Below are 22,066 nucleotides of genomic sequence, written 5' to 3' on the forward strand. Positions count from 1 at the left end.
AACAGGGTGTAATGCATTTGCGTAAAGTGTTGTCCTGGATTAGCCTGTGCAGTACACACAGGCTGATCAGCAATGACGCTTTCTGCCTACACTGGATATTTCATAAGAAGAGACTTCCTTTTAACAAAAAATCCACAGAAGCGGAAAGTGTAGTCCCTGATTAGCATGTTGGAATTGCAGAGGCTTGAATCTCTGAGGGACGACACTTTAGACTGCAGAGGCTTGAATCTCTGAGGGACGACACTTTAGACTGCAGAGGCTTGAATCTCTGAGGGACGACACTTTAGACTGCAGAGGCTTGAATCTCTGAGGGACGACACTTTAGACTGCAGAGGCTTGAATCTCTGAGGGACGACACTTTAGCACATGCATGCGTTGCTCAAATAGATGTATGAATATTTTATACCACAACTTCCATTCCTCCCACACTTTGAAGGTTAAACTATTGAGTCTGATTATGAAATGCTTACCAGCTTCATTTTCATGTTCAACCCAAATGAATTACTCCGGATTTCAAAATTAAATGTCCATCATTTTCAGCATTATTACAGGAAGCACACATAAAATATATAAAACATCTTCTTCATGGATTTTGGACTCAAATTAACAATCAATCCTCATTGTTGTTAAGGAACATAATACTGAAAAAAACACACTCCATATTTCAAATTGTTGAATACAAATGGTTTTACAGTAATAATTTATGAAGCACTGATACTTGGATAACAAGTTGGGGTGCTAAGTTATTAAATCAAATTTTCAAACTTATATAAGCATGTATGATAAATCATTAATTATTGAAATTATTACAAGGCAATTAATGGGAAAACTATATAGACAAAAAGTCAAAAACTTCTCATAAGTTCTAGATTCTAGTGCATAATGTTGCTAGATTGCTTGATGGAAGCAGGCTAAAATCATGCTGACCCAAGGGGGGCGTGCAAAGTCAGAAGTTATATGAAAGCACCAAATTAACTTTTTCAGTGCGGGAACCGAATTTTGAAGGCCTTTGCAAACAGTTTGGATCCAGATGAGACGCCACAGAACGTGGCATCTCATCTGGATCCAAACTGTTTGCTAATCTGATAGTATTTTGTGAAAAAAAATCGAAGAAATGCTAATTTTAGAAATTCAGCAGACGACATTTTAGCAGACGATAAATTTCCCAGCATGCAAAGGGTTAAAACTTGTATTCTGCAGAATGAATCCTTCTGATGTTTGCAGATATTGATCATTCTCTGCAAGTGTTTCTTTGTGAACTGGCGCCAATTCTTTTGTAGGCAGCAATTGCAACAACTCATGAGAGGGGAAATGGCTCGCATATTTGTCAATACCCATACAAAATTGATTTCAATAAACAGTATGTTGCTAATCTTATTGGTTAGTTTTTTTATGCAAAATTCATAAACTTCCCGCTCATTTAACAACTGTCACTTTGAAAACAACTGTGGTGTTGTTTATACATTATTTAAGTTTTGTATGTAAACAATTCATTCATTTCGATTATTAAAGTAGCTATCTTGATTGTTCAGTCCACCCCCACCCCCCTTGGCAACCACCAATGATACCTGCACAAACCAATGAAAAGCCCATCTAATTTAACAGTCTGCAAGATTAGGAAATATTCAGTTTCAACACAATTTCCCTTGTGTTTTTGTGTAACCACTACACATTCCTTCAAGCAATAAAGAAACATAGGGCAAAGTACAAAATTCCAGTGAAACAACAGCAGGCTTTCAGAACGAAGGCACCTGACCTAGTCTCCTCTCAGCTAATGATCTTGTTAGAAAGGTGCAAAGTTCCATAAACGCTCCCTCACTCATCAGCTCTTGGGCAAAACGCTTACAGAGCCACTAATTAGTTGAGTTACTGTCTGCAGGTGGTTAAAGGGTTTTTTCTGCGGTTAAAAGAGGTGGACAACCACCGGAGGAATGGCTTATCATAACAAGCTTTATTGTGGGTGGGGTGTTGAATTAGTTTATGCTCTTTTTATACCTTTGGAATTTGCACAGTAAAAAATTTTGAACATCATTCAGTCTGAGCTGAAGTCATTTTCTTACAGTTCCTCAATACATCTCAATACGTCTCAATCAAGCACTTTTAAACAAAAATATGATAAACTTGTTCTTTTTTCTTCAATAACTTTTGGCAACATGGGTCTCACTAGGCAGTTAGGATCAATTTCAAGACGAACAAAATGAACACTAGGGACAAGATGGTCCTAGTTCACTCACCTGAGAGGAGTCGGTTCATTCAATCTATACCAAATGTCAAACTTGACCTAGATATTGACCAGACAAACATTCTTGTCAAGTTTCATCATTATTGAACCAAAACTCTGGGGTAGGGAGTGTTTTTGTTTTTGCAAGATTTGAAATGGTGACCTATCATCAAACTTGACTGAGATCTTTCAGCAACTTTGATAAAGAATGCTTGAGAAATGTGAATGCCAGAGTGTTTTAAAACCAAATGTGGACGAACGGACAGCGGACAAAGACCAATCCTTAAACCTCACCTGAGCAATCAGGTGAGCGAAAAAGTGTGTTTCACCCATCTGAGCCATTTTCCAACTTGTCCAAGAAATCAATAAAACCAATGTATTGAATAAGTTTCACGACGATTAGGCAAAATATGTGACTTCCATAGTGTTCAATCACAAGGTTTCTCTATATAAAGTCACATAAGGAAAACTGCCCCACCGCCTGGCAGCCATGTTTATTGACCCATCGGGACCATTTGCAAACTCATCTGAGATATATATAAAACCAATCTTTTCAGCAAGTTTCATGATGATTGGGCAAAAAATGTGACTTCTAGAGTGTTCACAAGCTTTTTTTTACTACCGTAAATGTACGAATATAATACGCACTTTTTTACCTGCCGATTTTTTCTTCAAGTAGGGGGTGCGTATCATATACGAGTTTTGAGCAGAACAAAATTTTTCCTGTGCAAATTTTCAACTTAATCGCTGTTATTCGCTTCGCGGCAGCCATTTTGAACTACACCATTACATCAAAGGGGTGCAACAGGGCTCGCGCTGTCGTTCGCCATTTGAGTCATTTGCGAAAATATTGAGAATTTGGCTCAATAAAAATTGTATTTGTGAAAATGCGAAAATCTAGTAAAATTTCATTGAAAACATCCGCCATTTATATCGGACTGGTTTTCTATATTTGTCTGTTTGGCCTAATGAAAGTGTTCGCAATTCGAACAGTAAACGAAACCCGGTCTGTACCCGATTATGAGACATCACTTGACCTTATTGTTATTGAAGTGCGCATGGTAGCTGGCCAATCAAACTTGAGCTCGCTTACACATGAAATGACGTTGTCGAATGAAACGTGAGAACGGGAGGAGCTATCGGATAATATTGGGTCATCCATGCGCAGACACTGTATACTTTGAATACACAGTTAATATCGTCATCTGCCTACAAAATAGCGACTGGACGCTAAGTCGTATAAAGAGATTAGCAAATGAAAAAAAAAACTGACAATACCCGTAAATATTTATTTCTTAGCTGACCACTATTTATCTTTCTACAACATATTTACCATATCTGAAGTAAAGAGTGGTAATTAAATAACTTGTTTTATGATGCTAATAGTCTATTAAATACACCTGTCTGCCGATTGCCGAATTAAATTGAAAGGTGATAATTAATTAATTTGTTTCTTACTCCCAAACTAGCCATAATGACAGCAGCGTATTTTAATTAACTAGATCATGAAAAACACGAGCGGTTTAATTGTATTTTAAGTTATATTAAATTATCGAGTTTGTAACTCGAACAAAGAAAAAGTAATTCATCTAGACAACTATAAAAACGGAAGTAACCATTTTGTCTTCTTATTACTTATTTTATTATTATAAATATTATCGTCCCGAATATTGTCAAATTGAATTAAATGTGAAAACAAAAAACAGCGTCTCTGCTTCTTTTTTTTGTAATTATGACTGCTTGACCCAGATGTCAGCAAGGGGCCTGTGTGTTATCGGTAACAATCAATGGTAATATAAACATTGGACAGAGATATTTATTATGCAACTGTCATAACAACAGCACTATAACACATCCCGATCAATATACATGTACCGGGGTAACAGATAGTTGACAACACCAAATTGATTTGCTATTTTAACAGCACCAAAATAAATTGACACATTTTTTTGGAAATGGCCGATTTCGGACACTGATTTTTTTAGTGTGTATTTTACTTGGATTTTCAATTTTTACCGATAAATTTTGACCAAACTCGGGGGTGCGTATTATGATCGAGGGCGTATTATATTCGTGGATTTACGGTATATAAATATAAGAAAACTGCCCCCCGGCAGCCATGTTATTCAACTGACGGAACCATTTTCCAACTCAACTCTCGTATCAAGTAAACAAATGTTCTGACAAACAAAATTCATGAAAATTGGGCCAAAATTGTGACTTCATGTTTTCACTGTATACATATAGAGAAAATGCCCCGCCCACTGGCGGCCATGTTTTTTCGCAGATCTGGACCATTTTCAAACTTGTCCGACATATCAGTAAAACCAATGTTTTGATTAACTTTCATGATTGGGCCAAAATTGTGATTCTAGAGTGTTTACATGGTTTCTCTATATATAGCCATATAAGGAAAACTGCCCCGCCCACTGGCGGCCATGTTATTCAACAGACCGGAACCACTTTTGAACTCAACCAACATATCATTAAGACAGACATTTAGACAAAGTTACATGAAGATTGGGCATGAAATGTGACTTCAACAGTGTTTACAAGTTTTTCTTTTTTGTTGACCTAGTGACCTAGTTTTTTATCCAGCACGACCCAGTTTCAAACTAGATCGAGATTTCATTTGGACGAAGCTTCTGACCAAGTTTCATGAAGATCGGACAATAAATGTGGCCTCTAGAGTGTTTACAAACAAATGTTAACGGACGATCTGACGGACGACGGACAAAGACTGGTCACAAAAGCTCACCTGAGCAATCAGGTGAGCTAAAAATTATGTAATACCAAAGGAAATTCCATGTACTATGATAAAGTATAGCTATTGATGGTCGACAATTTGAACAATCGTTTTCAAAGAGATTGCATGTTTTATATTAGCCATCTAATGGGAATACCTAATCAATCAAATATTTAACTTGCTGCTGAAGAATAAGAATGATCAATTATCATATGTTTTATTCAGTAAAGCATATTTAGTCAGCCCTAATATTTGTTTAAACAATTGTGATAGTGGTCGCTTTAACATTGTAGTGTCAATGGAATAATGAATATGGTGTCAGTTGCATAACTCTTGGGTCACAGGTTCAAGCTTCTCTTAGGGAGTGTTGTCAAGATCTTTCCATAGACACAAAGTTCTTAGTCTGCCAGGGGAATGGACATAAAAATAGATTCAAACAAAAGATGTTTTTAAAACACTTTGAATGCCACCTTACTGGCAACACAGTTGTTTCTGTGACCTTGAATTCAGATCTCCTGTTTTGAAAATCATCAGAGGTCATCCTTTGTTATGACAAACAAATTGATGACATCTTAAAAATTCCCTAGAAAATGTGTGATACCAACTTTATAATACAAGCAACTGTGACCTTGACCTTTGACCATATGAACTAAATGTGTATAGGCATCTTACTTTCTATGCAAGTAACCATTATCCAGCAATGTGAATGAGGGAGGTAGAAAGTCTTATCAAGTAATTGTGAAGAAATTGATTTCCTGTTTACCTTGAGCCTTGACCTGTAAACTTCAAAATCAATACAGGTCATTATTAACAACATGCCAACATACCAATTAAGTTAATTGGAGATCAGAGAATTTTCTAGTTATCATGAACAAACTTATTTCTAGACACAAGCTCATGTCATTTTGACCTTTGATCTGATGACCTCTAAATACGAATCTGTCTTGTTTATTACTACACACATATTCATGATAGAAGGTCTAAGGATTTTAATTTAATGAAATTTAACTTATCAAAGAGCTGAAGGCACTGAATTTGTTCGCTGTTTTATAATCTTAGATGTAACTCAGTTTTCAAAACTATGTTATAGCTTTTTACCAGTATATCACAAGTTTGAAATGACCACAACCCATTCAAATTTATAAAGAGTGTGTCTTAAAACACAGGTCAAGATGTGTTGTTTTTTTCAAATCATTGAAATAGCTCATCAGTGTGCACATGCTAATCTTATTTGACATACATTAAGCCCTGTTTTCCCTGAGGTGATACAGAATAGTAACTCCAGCAAAATACAGGCTACATATGACAATGAATCCAATGCATCTCAAAATGTATTTCTTTCAAAAAGAGAAAAATTGTCCACAACTGACATCCAAGAGGAATAAAAAACACACACTTTTTTGAATGGAAAAATGATCTTACAAGACGCATATTTCAGTAGCAAGTCTGATTTCAAGAGAAAAATTACATTCGTTGAAGTGTCTGAACAAAATTAAGGTGTGATGTTGAAATCTGTCAACATTTCAACCTGCAAGCAAATGCATTATAATCAAACAAGTATTGCATAAATAATGAATGTTCAACATTCAACAAGTTCCCCCCTGGTGTGAAAAACCTTGCTTCCCACACTCAGCAGAACTCACCAAAACACACACACACACCCTTTCGAGGGGTATGGCATTTGTGATCAGTTATTTCATGCTTAATTGTTTTAAACCATTTAAACAGGAATGCACACAGACTGTGCCAACCTGGAAATAATTCAGTGGAATTAAATTACATCACGAATGAAGTGGAATGGGATCATTCCCAGTTTAATTGCTTCATAAAATGTGGGGAAACATATATACAACAGCATGAATGATAATAGTGCCGGCTTGGTGCAAAAAGGTAACATGTGACATTAAAATTAAATGCCACATGGTATCTTATTGCACCAATAGGGTGATAATTTCCATTTGGCAACTACAATACATTTAGCTTGGATCAATAATGAAATATTTCAGCTAAGATGTTATACTTGAAAACAGAGAGACAATTGTTTTGGAAACATTGCAGATGCATAATGCCAAATTATTTTAGTATCATGTCTTCATATTTTGTAGAGCAATTTCTTCTTTTTTGAACAACACAATAATTTTTAATTGTTATATTTACAATAACAACAACCTTGAAACAAGTAACTGCCATATGGATGAAACTTGAGTATTAAAACATCAATGACCTAAATGGCTTAATGTTCCTTTTCAAAAAGCATAATGATTGCAAAGGAATTATAGCAACCAATTTGCTGTTTTAACGTTTGTTTGTTTTTGCTCCTGAAGAAATAGCATTTGGAGTTTCAGTCAATACTTACCATTATAAAATTATTTTTTAGTCTCTCCAAATAAGAAATGGCTCACTTGAGACTCTTTTGATGACAGTCTTTTTAAGTTTCAAAGCTTAACTCAAAGATAATATTGCCTCAAGTGAACATATAAGTTTATATTTTAAAAATGCTGGGTGGTCAAGCATTTTTAGTGATATATATTATCAGACTGAAGTATTTCATAGAATCATAGGGAAACAAACTGTTAAGTATCAAAGACTCCCCGACTGAAAGACCCTTACAAATAGCGAGATTCTTAATTACACAAATGCCATCACAAAGTAGAACATGTCACCCTTTTTGAGACCCCTTTAACTGGTTTCATTACTACATAATGAACCTTATCAAAACTTATTATCCATCTCTATGAAAACCAGTCAGACCCTGCTGAGCATTCAAGTGCTTAGAGTGATCTTCAAAATTGTTGGTGCCAGTCTAACCCACAGACTGACTTTTCAGGCATCACAAAATATTAGGCAAGGGAAGGCCAAAGATTTGATAAAGTTTTATCATTTTTGTATCTCTATTTTATTACTGGAAGCAATCATCCAGAAACATTTCTGATATAGTTATGAAGGTCATGATGGTTGTTTTGATCCAATCTCCTTGACTTGTTTTTCTTATCACAGGAACCAGGGTTGCTAGTTAAGCGTTTTTAGGTTAGCACAAGTTTTCATTTTCTGCATATAAGTGTTTATATGCCCAAAGGGGAAACAAGAAATGCTTTGGCATAAACAAGACCTGCTTTTGGAAGACTGTTTCAGATCTGATGAGATCAACCCAGACATCAACCATACTAAAATGTGTCTTACAGCTTCTGGTTTTATTTGAAAGGTAATGAAGCTATTCCATACAATTTTAAGAACCTGTAATTTGGGCAATTTTATGTGGAAAAGAGTATTTCACAAGCTGTGAGTACATCAAAAACAGGTGCTTCGCAGACTAAGTTTGCCATAAAACAAGCATCTGGTGTTGGAGCTTTATATACAATAGGACGCAACAAACACAGTATCATTATCATTATTTTATGTCCAAGATGTTTGATAAAATATATTTACCATAATAGTGTCTTACTTAGGTTGAAATACCACATAGGAGACTGTAAAAATTTTTTTACAAAAAAGAAGTTTGATTTTGGAATTAAATGGTCTAATGCAGTTTGTCTACCCACATTTTAACTATGTCATATCATTTTGAGAGAAAGTACAAGCCACCATCCTTTTTATGGGCATGCAATTTTAGATTAAAAAAATGAGCCGTGCTCTGTGAAAAGGGGGTTTAATGCATGTGCATCGTGTCTTCCCAGATTAGCCTGTGCAGGCTTAGATCACAGACAATACTTTCCGCCTAAACTGGATTTTTGCAATGAAGAGACTCTCTGTGAACAAAATATCATAAAATCGTATAGTGTCGTCCCTGATTGGCATGTGCACAAGCAAATCTGAGACGACACTATACGCACATGCATTAAACCCCCTTTTCACGGAGCATATTGATCCAAATCTATTTACTGGGGACTTATATCTTTGTATAAAGCATTTTTATATCGTATGCGTCTGTTTAATTACTAGACATAAAAAGCTGAAATTTGGCACATCTTTATAAGAAAGAAGCTTATTTATGACAGCGATCTAATTTTTGTAATTATATTTTATTTCTATGCTATGAAGAGCAGCTGGGTGTATAAGCAGAGTTGGTAAAACAAACAACAACAGTGAGGGAAAATATTGTATTACCTACCTGACTGTTTCTGGTTTTTATAAACCACATTGCAGAAATGACACAACAAAAAATAACCAATTTCTTTAAGACCTATATCAAGATCATGATTAATAAACATGTCTCATTATAGTGGAAACAATAAAAGTAACAAGAGTTCCGCGGTCGGAGATGACCGCATTGAAGCCGGATTTTTGATTTAAATGACAGGAAAGTACCTTTCGTGTTTTTGTCAATGCAATACTTAAATTACTGAAATATTGTTCAAAGGTCAAAATGACCAGTGGTCATCTAAGTGTGCTTGCAAACCTTTACGTCAAGTTTGAGATTCTAGGTCCAAGCATACCAAAGTTATAACAATTTTAACATTTTAACATTGAAGGTCACAGTGACCTTGACCTTCAAATGAATGACATTGAAATGAGCAGTGGTGATCTTCTAGTACTGGCCAACCTTTATGTCAAGTTTGAAGACTCTAGGTACAAGCATACCAAAGTTATAACATGGAATAAGAACTTTAACATTTTTACCTACCAAAGTTATAAGAACTTTAACATTTTTACATTCAAGGTCACAGTGACCTTGACCTTAGAATGAATGACCTTGAAATGACCAGTGGTCATCTAAGTGTGCTTGCAAACCTTCATGTCAAGTTTGAAGACTCTATGTCCAAGCATACCAAAGTTATAACAATTTTAACATTTTAACATTTAAGGTCACAGTGACCTTGACCTTCAAATGAATGACATTGAAATGACCAGTGGTCATCTTCTAGTACTGGCCAATCTTTATTTCAAGTTTGAAGACTCTAGGTACAAGCATACCAAAGTTATAACATGAAATAAGAACTTTAACATTTTTACATTCAAGGTCACAGTGACCTTGACCTTCAAATGAATGACCTTGAAATGTCCAGTGGTTACTTACTAGTTCTGGCCAACCTTCATGTCAAGTTTCAAGACTCTAGGTCCAAGCATACCAAAGTTATAACAACTTTAACATTTTTACATTCAAGGTCACAGTGACCTTGACCTTCAAATGAATGACCTTGAAATGTCCAGTGGTTACTTACTAGTTCTGGCCAACCTTCATGTCAAGTTTCAAGACTCTAGGTCCAAGCATACCAAAGTTATAACAACTTTAACATTTTTATATTGAAGGTCACAGTGACCTTCACCTTCAAATGAATGACCTTGAAATGACCAGTGGTCATCTGTTAATCCTGGCCAACCTTCATGTCAAGTTTGAAGACTCTAGGTCCAAGCATACCAAAGTTATACCATGAAATAAGAACTTTAACATTTTTACATTCAAGGTCACAGTGACCTTGACCTTCAAATGAATGACCTTGAAATGACCAGTGGTTACTAACTAGTTATGGCCAACCTTCATGTCAAGTTTCAAGACTCTAGGTCCAAGCATACCAAAGTTATAACAACTTTAACATTTTTTATATTGAAGGTCACAGTGACCTTGACCTTCAAATGAATGACCTTGAAATGACCAGTGGTCATCTGTTAATCCTGGCCAACCTTCATGTCAAGTTTGAAGACTCTAGGTCCAAGCATACCAAAGTTATACCATGAAATAAGAACTTTAACATTTTCAAGCACGCCGCCACCCCCGCCCGCCCGCCCGACAACATCAATCTATAAGCCGAGATTTTTTCGAAAAAAATCCGGCTAAAAAGCAGAAAGGAATATTTCACACTCCAGGGGTAATTGAAGCTTTACAGCATCACATGTAAAGCCCATTATTTGTGAGACAATGGGACAACACTGCCACATTTGTAATTCATCAATAAATTTTCTTTATCAAATCAAATATATTACACTTTATTTTAGAGAGACATAAAAAAACATCAATACACATTAGTGGCAATGAAAAATAAAGTTTCGGTATTTTTCAGAATCTGCCTTTAATAGCCATCCATTCAAGAACATCACAGACACATTTTTATCTTTTTGCTAAAAGTGACCATTTGTCATAATCATAACAGAATGATCTTCTGTGTTGTCATGTCTTATTATTCAGCATTATAACTAACATACCTTACAATTTTAGCTAAAAACAAGATATGTGTTTGTCAGAAACACAATGCCCCCTACTGCACCGCTTTGAAGCCATATCTTTGACCTTGAAGGATGACCTTGACCTTTCACCACTCAAAATATGCAGCTCCATGAGATACACATGCATGCCAAATATCAAGTTGCTATCTTCAATTATTGCAAAAGTTATGGCCAATGTTAAAGTTTTTGGACAAACACACAGACTGACAGACAGACAGACAGACTGACAGACAGTTTAACTGCTATATGCCACTCTACCAGGGGCATAAAAATATTGATGTTTATGATATTTCTTCTATTTCAACTCAAAATTGTATACCATAAGTTACCATGTATAAGGATGTAAAATATCAAATGCACATTATACATGGGGGCGCGCTTTAGATGGGAAAATTCTGTTGTCATTATGTGTTTTAAGTAGGAAACAATAGTTGCCTATAAAATTATTGATACTGATCAGATTTATACAGATAACACACTTTCCTGTGTAATTCATACTTTTTTTTTTTAATATATATATATTCAGGATATTTCATACAAACATGAACAGTATGACTTTGCTTATTTTCATGAGCCTGGTGTTAACTGTATACATGTATTTTATACTTATTATCTTAGCTTGATTGCACCAGAGGTCTGTGGTTTGTTAAGACACTCTTGAGTTAGTTTCCTGGGTAGAACCTGTACTTGGTGTCTTGAAAGGAAATCTTGAGCCATCCCCCAAGGTGTGCAATGAACCTACGACCTTTTGATTGCTAGGCAGCGACCATATCAACTACACGAAAGCTACTGTATACATTTATATGCACCACAGAACTAATTGCTTTATAATATTCCATTGATAAACTATCATGGAACTATGATTAAATATTACATCAGTTAATTGATATTAGGAATATACCACATATAAATCAATCGCCAGTACCACTGAGATTCATCTAATTACAATACATCAGCTGTTAAATGTCACCTTAAAATTGCATTGTATAGTGCATTGTAACCTAGACTGTAGACATAGCATTATCTCCTCTAATCAAAAGTTAGTATGTTTTCAACACTTTAACCTTTACGAGACTGCTGCCATTAATTCACCAGCGTATTTTCATTATGTAATATATTTGATGATGCTTAGAATAAAATAACAGCAATCTTTGCCAAGAAATTGTTTTATTTGTGCCGAGTCTGATATACACTTGGAGACTTTTCTAACGCATCACTTAATCATATCAATATAACTCCCTTATTTTTGAACGGCTTGTGTTGAAATTTGGACCAAGAATAATTCAACACATATCTGATAATTCCTGAAAATTTCATTGAAATTGAAAAACAACAAAATATTAAACTTAACAAATTAAAAACGTCACTGAATCAAAAGGCAAATTCCCAAACTCGTACAACGTTAAATAATAACAATGTGTAAAGTAAAACACATAAACTTACACTTCTTAATAACTGACCAGCTTGCAACATGCCGATTAAGCCGTTTTGCTCCTGAATATTCATACCAGCCATATTGTTTTTCTTTAATTAATATTATGTTTTTCTTGTGTAAAAACTTACCTAGAATTATGAAATTGAAATTAAAATGGAATAACATGTATATCGCCTTTTACTACACTTTATGATTTTTCTAACGCAACACTTTTAAAACTTACATATCTCAGTAAAGAGTAAATATTTTTATTTCAAATCACATGTGATCATTTGACTACAATATGTGCAAGCTAACGATAAAATCATTCATCAGTGACGATCGGACGCTTTAGCAAGTGGGAAAGGTAGCCTGTAAAATGCAAGGGGCGCGATTGCGCTCCTGAATATTCATACGAGCTATATTGTTTTGTAAATTAATTTTATGTTTTCCTTGTGTAAGAATCCACCTAAAATAATTAAATTGAAATAAAACTAGAATTAAATCGCGTTTCAACATTTCCGCGTGCAAAAATATGGAACCACACCTACCCCACGTGCTAAAGTGTTCAATCGTCACGGATGAATGATTTTATCGTGAGCTTGCATAGAATGTAGTCAAATAATCGTATGTAAAATTTTAATTCAATATCTTTACTCATAACTGAGATATTCAAGTTTGAAAAGTGATGCGTTAGAAAAGACTCCAAGTGTATAACACTATAATATGGCAGTAGATTTCTAAACTGTTGTTCTGTTTATCATTTTTAAAGGGCCCTTTTCACGTTTTGGTAATCGACAAAATTGAGAAAGTTGTTTCTAATTCGCACATTTTCGTATTAGTTGATGTTTGTGAGGAAACAGTAATACTGAACATTTACCATGCTCTAATATAGCCATTATATGCATGTTTTGACGATGTAAAAACCTGAAAATTATAAAGCGTTGCAACTCGAAACAATTGAATAATTTGGAGAGTTTTGTTGTTGTCCTTATATTTTGTCAAACTATGAAGATTGCTTATATAAAGTATAAAATACATTTGTTAAACATACTTGGCAGGATGGTGGATTGGTCTAATACTCCGGGACTCTAGGGGTCAGTGGTTCGAGCCCTGTTGAGGGTTATTTATTTTTTTATTTTATCCTTTATTTTTTACTGTAGCTTTTTAAATCCTTGTTTATATTTATCAATATAAAGCATTTATTGACAAACTTCAAAACATGCCAAAATCTGTGAAAAGGCCCTTTTAAGAAATATTTAAATATAATCGCTTGGAAGTTGCAGTAATGAATATGTTGTACGACGTTTGACGCGTTAATCATGAAGGCATGAACACTTGCCCTTAAAATTTGTAATTTATTTTAATTTTCTGCTTTTGTTCTAAAACATATTAGATCTTGGTATACAATTGGTTTGTTTATTGAATCTGATTCAAATTTATCAAAAAAAGATGACTAAAATTGTGTACCGATTTTTACCCTGTTGACATGATATACAAAATAACAAGTACCAGTAGGCACCTTAATATCAGGCAGGTAACAATGCAGAGATATGGTAAGTACATGTATCTATCTCATTCAGCTGTCTATATGCTTTTAAAGTTTTATTGTAAGAATGCCAAGAGATTTTATATGTTTCTCTTGTGTTTACGGTTGTGCATGAACCCATCAAACTTACATAATGATCATAATAAAGATATTCTGCTGAAGTAGATTGGTTGTTTTTCCTTTGGTGTACAATGTTCAATGCCATTTAATGACAGTATAAGTTCATTTGCACAACTCATATCAATAAAGAGCCTCTCATATTGTCTTCGCAACCATAGAAGCAGGCGCTGCAGCCCCAATTGTGTTAGCAGTGCAGTGAGAAAAAGTTGTCTGCAGGAACTTTATCAAGAAATAAAGACAGACTCTTATTAATGCCATCATAGAGCTAATTGCACAAACAATTAATTAGCATAGCTCTCCGAAAACAGGGTTTAATGGATAAGGCCAGATTTTTTTAATTAAATGATTTTCGGACCCGCCGACTCCAATTTAAGACGAAACCAAAAAAAAAAACGATTTTTTTCGGATGCCAAAAGCTGTCTTTTAAACACGAAACGCTTGCCGGGTTTTAGAAAAAGTTCAAATGAGTTATAAATCATCATAATAAACCCAGTTTTAATTACCCACATTAATACGTGAACATTCTTCATCATGTACATGTATGTGCTAAAAGCTACGCCATCATTGTTTGTGCAAGAACGCTATGTACAACGCGTTCATCAGCAAAGTCTGCTAATTTCCCAATAATTATACAACCGTCAAATGGAAATCCTGAATGGAACAGGTTTGTAAGTAAATATTTTGTTATTTCTTTACAATATTATAAAATTGAAAGTATTTAAATGACGAAGAATTATTATAAAAGCAATAGGAAACGAACGATTTTAATTTAACAGGTGAGCTCGAAATGCGAAACCCATTTACGCCTATCAACTTTAAACCTTCCATATTTTACGCACAAATACGGTCATATTCTAGAGAATTTTTTTTTTGTTTTATGCAGTTGTAGTGAAAAATTTGTGCATATGTGTTTTTTTCGTTATTTTCAATAGGTACGAAATGGGTACAAAACTTAGGTTTTGTCCGAACTGGTTCGTACCCAAACTTAAAAAATCGCAAAATCAACAGTTTTTTACAACAATTTCAAACTATGAATGTCCAAAAATAAATAGTCAAGTTTATGGGGGTTATTATCGGATTATCGGCTCCTTTATGACATTGAACTATCAATTGTGTTATCCTGGGATAAACTGTCACGAAGATCAATAATTATAACGATTATTAGGGGCGCTATTTCTTTAATCAAAAACACATGTTAACTTGTTTCAACAGGCATTTGTGAGCATTTATGTTTAACAGTTCCATTATTATAATGTTCTGGGAACGATATATTTTAAGTAAGATACCAACTATTTCTGAAATCAAAGGTAGGTCTGTCACTTGATGTACTATATTTTGGATATGTTAAAATTCGGACATATAAAGATAGTGATATGTATGTGTTGATTTGTTGTATATAGTTTGTAAAAATAGGTTTTGTGTTATTTCAGACAACAAGAATGAATGGTGGCAATTATCCTGAGCCTTTCTGTCAAGAAAAAGATGTGAAAAATATTCATGTTAAATTGAACCTGGAAATCGACCACCACAGCTAACAGAAAACTTTTAACAATAGGTGTTGTTTTAGAATTTGTGAAATTAGATAATAAACAGAAGTTGATGTATATATTGTCCAAATGACCAAATGTAACTATTTAACAATTTGAATTGAGATGCTTTATTTCTGATGTTCGATTTATTTTTCCTTTCAGATGATGTATATTTGTGTGATTCTTGGTTTTAATAAATAATTCTGAAACATTAATGCAGCATACTGTTACATTATTGTTAACGTTATAATATAATGTTGGTTATCTGGTTTATCAAGTGGGAAAAAATGTTATTTATATAAAAATAAGCTTATTGAGACTTATGAAAGTACTTATTGTTATTTGTGTATAAAAATACTTCTCAAAGTAATAAAAATATAGTCATCGCCATTATTCTTTGATGTAGTAAGGTTCCTTAAATGATTGTCCTTATTAATAAAGTTGGAATAACCGGCGGTTTTCACACCGTGATAAAGTGGCAACAACTTTTTTTGGGCCAGTGAAACCCCAGAAAAGGGTTTTATTATGCAGTTTGTATTACCCGGTAATTTGTCTGCGGTATTGATTTTTACTGGACAATAAACTATTAAATGTTTCTTTTAATCCTCAATAGCTTATTTGTTGTTTGTTGAGATAAAGTATTTTTAATGCAAAATATGGATTCCTTGTGAAAAAAACCCATAGAGATGGCAAGTTTCAACCAAATGAGACAAAACAAACAAATTAATTCAAATGGTAGCTAAATGATAAAAGTTATTTTGTTCAACGCACGAAGTCCGCAAAACGCACAGGTACTATGACCAAAATGCTCAGCAAAAAAATGACCAAAAAGTATATTATCAACAAGTGAACAAATTGCATTACTTTTGAACCAGTTACGATATTTTTAAAATTCAAACCAATTTAAAAACTTCAAATCAAGACCTACCGTCTGATTATGATCATTTTGCACATCAACATGTTTGAAAAAATCGCTGTGGTTGCTTAGTGAAAAGAACTTCATACCATAACATTTTTAAAAATGAGGGCATATTTGGTCACCCATCTTTTTTTCCGTCCTCCTATCCGACACTTTTAGAAAAAAAATCAGAAAATCAATTAATAAAAAAATTCTGGCCTAAGGGTAAAACGTTGTCAAAGTCCTTGTTCTGACAGCAAGACTAATCAGGGGCAACACTTTCCGCTTTTTCTTGTATATAAGGTTTAAAGGCAGTCTGTTCTTAATGAAAACCCATTTTAAGCAGAAAGAGTTATCCCTGATAAAATTAAGGGTCTGCAAACTGTGCTTATTAAGCTAATATGAGACGACACTTTACACTCATGCATTAAACGGTTAAGCCCAAGTCTCACTATTGCCGGTAGAGTTCATCCCCATTTGCTAACGCCGGTCCACCGGCAAGAACGGAGATGATTCGTAGAATTTTGTAAACGCTGTCACACTATTTCCCAGTGCAGTCCCGGTTGAGGTCGGTCAACAACCCAGCAGAGTCCTGGTCAACCCCAGACTAGCTACAGTTTATCCTGGTGAAGCCCCGGTTGTCACCCGTAATGCCCAGGTGAAAACCGGCAGCTTCCCGGCAGAGCCCCAGTATACCGTATTTCCACCGGCACTCAACTGGGCTATACCGGCATCAGAACCCGTCAGAGCTACGGCAACACCCCGGTTTATCCCCGGTCGTTGCTGTTAATGCCCAGACGGAGCCCCGGTGAAATTGCTGGTGGCGTTCCTGCAGTGCCCCGGTTTACAGATGTACCGTAGCTATACCGAGGACTCTGTGGGCATTCACCGGGGCAACATCCGGGGCCTTGCCGTAGCTCTGCCTGTGTCTGTATGGGCCCCGGTGGAGCTATGGTGCTGTCCCGGTTACATCCCGGCTGTTGACGGTCTTCCCCGGTTCATCCCGGTGGAATCATGGTGAGATTGGGCCTTTAACCCCATATTCCCAGAGTGAGGCTCATAAGTAGATTATCCTGAGGCTATGGACACAGACTTTCCCTCTAGGCACAGTCAATAAAAGCTCCTTTTAGAAAAGCATGGATAGAAATTGATGCTGCATTTTCATACTAGTTATTCACTAAAACATACTATAATTTTGGGGTTATCTTCTTTTGAGCATGGGGGAGGGGGGAGGCTGAACGGTAACTAAAAACGAACCCCTGTCGCCTAGATGAGAAGCAGATTTAGAAGAACAACCACTTTGCTGACTTACTAGTTAAAACCTATTTATTTTAGCTTTTAAGTACCAAAAGACCTTAAGATTCTTGATTTTGTTTCTTGCCTAGATGGTATCCTTGGCATCTTAGGGGAACATCTTGAGAACAAATTCCAAGTGACGTATGAATCCAGGCAGTTTCTCAAACCTGGGAACTCTCCTTTACACAGCCTTGGCAGATAATATACATTCACATACCACTACAACTTATTAAAAGCTGTTATTTATTTCGGATCACTGTATAGATTTTGAAATTGCAAAATAGTTTTATTCTTTCATTTATCACTCACTTAAATATAAGGCCCAGGCCCATTCCCCCAGTATTGCAAACAAGAGGGCCAAGATGGCCCTAGTTCGCTCACCTGAGAGGAGTCGGTTCATTCAATCTTTACAAAATGTCAAGCTTGACCTAGATATTGTCCAGACAAACATCCTGGTCAAGTTTCATCATTATTGAACCAAAACTCTGGCATATGGAATGTTTTTGTTTTTGTAAGATTTGACCCTGTGATCTATATTTTGAGTTGACCCCCCCTTACCAAACATCAAACTTTGATTACAAAAATAAATATTATATGACAAAGATTCATAAAATCTGAAACAAAATTGTGACCTCTAGAGTGTTTACAAAGATTTTGTATAATATAATGAAAATTTTGACAATTTAAGGGCAATTGTTATGGCATTAATTATGTGATATATATAAAACCAATCTTTGTACCAAGTTTCATGATGATTGGGCAACAAATGTGATTTCTAGAGTGTTCACAAGCTTTTTTTACTATATAAATATAAGAAAACTGCCCCCCCCCCCCCAGGGCAGTCGAACTCAACTCTCATATCAAGGAAACAAATGTTCTAACCAACTTTCATGAAAATTGGGCCAAAAATGTGACTTCTAGAGTGTTCACATGTTATCACTATATACATATAGAGAAAAATGCCCCGCCCACTGACAGCCATGTTTTTTCACCGATCTAAACCATTTTCGAACTCGTCCGAGATATCAATAAAACCAATGTTTTGACTAATTTTCATAATTATTGGGCAAAAACTGTGACTTCTAGAGTGTTTACAAGGTTTCTCTATAGCCAAATTAGGAAAACTGCCCCCCCCCCCCCGGCAGCCATGTTATTCAACTGTCCGGAACCATTTTAGAACTCAACTCTCATATCAAAAAGACAAATGTTCTGACCAAATTTCATGAAAATTGGGCCAAAAATGTGACATCTAGAGTGTTCACATGTTTTCACTATATACATATAGAGAAAAATGCCACGCCCACTGGCGGCCATGTATTTTCACCGATCTGGACCATTTTCGAACTCGTCCTAGATATCAATAAAACCAATGTTTGACCAACTTTCATGATGATTAAGCAAAAATTGTGACTTCGGAGTGTTTACAATGGTTCTCTATAGCCAAATAAGGAAAACTGCCCCAACGGACCGGAACCACTTTTGAACTCGACCAACATATCATTAAGGCAAACATTTTTACAAAGTTACATGAAGATTGGGCATGAAATGTGACTTCTACAGTGTTTACAAGGTTTTTTCTTTTTTTGACCTAGTGACCTAGTTTTTGACCCAGCATGACCCAGTTTCGAACTTGATCGAGATATCATTGGGACAAATCTTCTGACCAAGTTTCATGAAGATCGGACATGAAATGTGGCCTCTAGAGTGTTTACAAACCAAATGTGGACGACGGACGGAAGACGGACAAAGACCGGTCACAAAAGCTCACCTGAGCAATCAGTTGAGCTGAAAAAACTTGTCTTAACTTAAATATTATATGTTCTTATACAGAACGAAGACATCAATTTAAATGTATTTATTACATTTCATTTTCATTTTCCAACATTATTTTCCCATTTGCTGGATCACAATACTGGTAAATATAAATATATAGTTGTGTTTCTTTTGTGTATAGCCTAATATAATGAAATAAACCATTGGAATGTATGATCTGTAGTGTTTAAGATTGTTATGTAATTAATACAGTCGTGAGACCTTATCCTTGCATTGTCAGCATCATTTCCCAAAACGTATCTGCAGTCTCATGTTTTTGCATTATTAATAGAATTGTGCGACTTAATCTTCCGAATTTACAGCATCAATTGCAGCAGATATTATTAACCTGAATACAATAATCAAATCTATTAAATGTACCGGCAATCTAAATAAAATTTCATGTCATTACAAGTAAAAACACTACTTGCATAACTGATGACTTACACAAGACATAAGATCTCATGTTGTTCTGCTTTTAAGGCATTTTGTTTCAACCACAACTTTGAGTCTTTTATCTTGAAACATTCCAGAATTACTCCCACCCTCTATGCTGTAATTATGCCCTCCTAGTTTTCAAACAGAAAAAAGCAGGTTTTGAGGGGTGGCAAGACTTTCTTTGTTGTTTGGAAATCAAAAGATGAGGTTATGCTAGTATGTTGCTATAAAACTGAATTATGGACCATCATAAACATTCTTCTCTACTGGTCCTTAGGTATTTATACATTGCTTTGACCTTTCAGCACGCTTGGAAGTATGGATTCAAACTATGTTGTAGACTGATGCAGATTTTTATGTCATTCAACAAATATCATATGTATGTTTAAGGGGCCTTTTCACGTTTTGGTAAATTGACAAAATTTTAAAAAGTTGTTTCAGATTCGCAAATTTTTTTTGTAGTTATGATATTTGTGAGGAAACAGTAAAACTGAACATTTACCATGCTCTAAAATAGCCATTATATGCATCTTTTGACGATTTATAAACCTGAAAATTATAAAGCGTTGCAACAAGAAACAATTGACTAATTTGGAGAGTTCTGTTGTTTGTCCTTATGTTTTGTGAAACTACAAGGATTGCTTACATAAAGTATAAAATACATCATTCATTGTATGAGGAAGGATGGTCGAGTGGTCTAAGAGGTAGACTTTTTACTCCAGGACTTCAGGGGTCAGTGGTTCGAGCCCTGATGAGGGTTACTTTTTTTTTTCTTTTCTTTTTTAAATTTTATTCTTGAATTTTTACTGGAGCTTTTTAGATCCAATGTTTACATTTATCAAAATAAAGAATTTAATGAAATACTTCAAAACATGCCCAAATCAGTGCAAAGGCCCCTTTAATTTGCCCCTACTGAGGTCTTTGTAGACTGTACTTTCCATTCCGATGTCTCAACACACAAGGACATGTAACTTGGTAAAATAAAACAAAACAAGAACAAACAAACAAGAATCATCTTTCTTTACATTGCTGACAGTTGTAAATTGTGTTCTCTGGGAAGAACATGTGTCTACCTGTTTTGTTCATTATGTATCAGTATTATCATTGTAGCGAGGTGAGTTACCCAGTTGTAGTATCCATTTCCTTTGAATACAAAATCAGTTTGTTTTAAAACAGAAACAAATGCCTGACATGTTAAAAGCACTATTCATAACATAAAATGAAACGATAAACACACTATACAGCAAATGTATAGAAAAATAAAATATACCCACCTGGGACAACTTTCCGTGGTATTTCAGTTACATCCACATTAAACGGTCAACTGTTTGGCACTTTTTTAATGCACCAAATTTGTTTCAAACAGTTTCACAAAAAGATAACGTGCTGTGTTTACTCTAAACGCACATTCCCAACAAATAGAGCAATTGCTCTCTTTTCCTACCTGAATCGGACTAATGAGATAAGATTTGTTTAACTAATACCAATCAATTTAGCTAATTAAAGCACACGGAGGATTTTGCCTTCCCGCAAGTCACCGTGCTCTGTATTGCCTCACTGTTCATCAGAAACTGCGAGCAGCTTGTGAGCGTTTTCAAGACTTTGCCTGCCTAGCAAGGCTAGCAATGGGAGGGGTGAGGTTTTTCCTTTGTAGACCGATTCCAATGCAGGGTTACCAGGGTGTTGAAAGAGTGTTGTATGCTCGAGAACCTGCATTTCAACGGGACATGAACAACAATGGTTAACAGGCATGTTTATTGTGGAACGTTAACAAACAATTAGTAAATAATTAAGAATGTGGTGAATGTCATTTGCCATGCTAAACATGGTTGTATTGCAGTAATTGTCTGTTTGATGAATGAATATAATTTATATTGCCTGCTT

The 22,066-nt window shown here is 35.1% G+C and overlaps 1 long non-coding RNA gene across 1 annotated transcript in view; it reads right to left on the bottom strand.

Moving 5' to 3' along the window:
* LOC127862169 (uncharacterized) overlaps positions 1–21,740 on the bottom strand; it is a 62,989-nt gene extending 41,249 nt beyond the window's left edge. The window contains exon 1 of the long non-coding RNA XR_008040474.1: positions 21,457–21,740. This is a non-coding gene — a long non-coding RNA (uncharacterized LOC127862169). The remainder of the gene's footprint in view (positions 1–21,456) is intronic.
* Positions 21,741–22,066: the final 326 nt, after the last annotated feature.

The sequence above is a fragment of the Dreissena polymorpha genome, chromosome 16 (genome assembly GCF_020536995.1).
Source record: "Dreissena polymorpha isolate Duluth1 chromosome 16, UMN_Dpol_1.0, whole genome shotgun sequence".
NCBI classification, from domain to species: Eukaryota; Metazoa; Mollusca; class Bivalvia; order Myida; family Dreissenidae; genus Dreissena; species Dreissena polymorpha.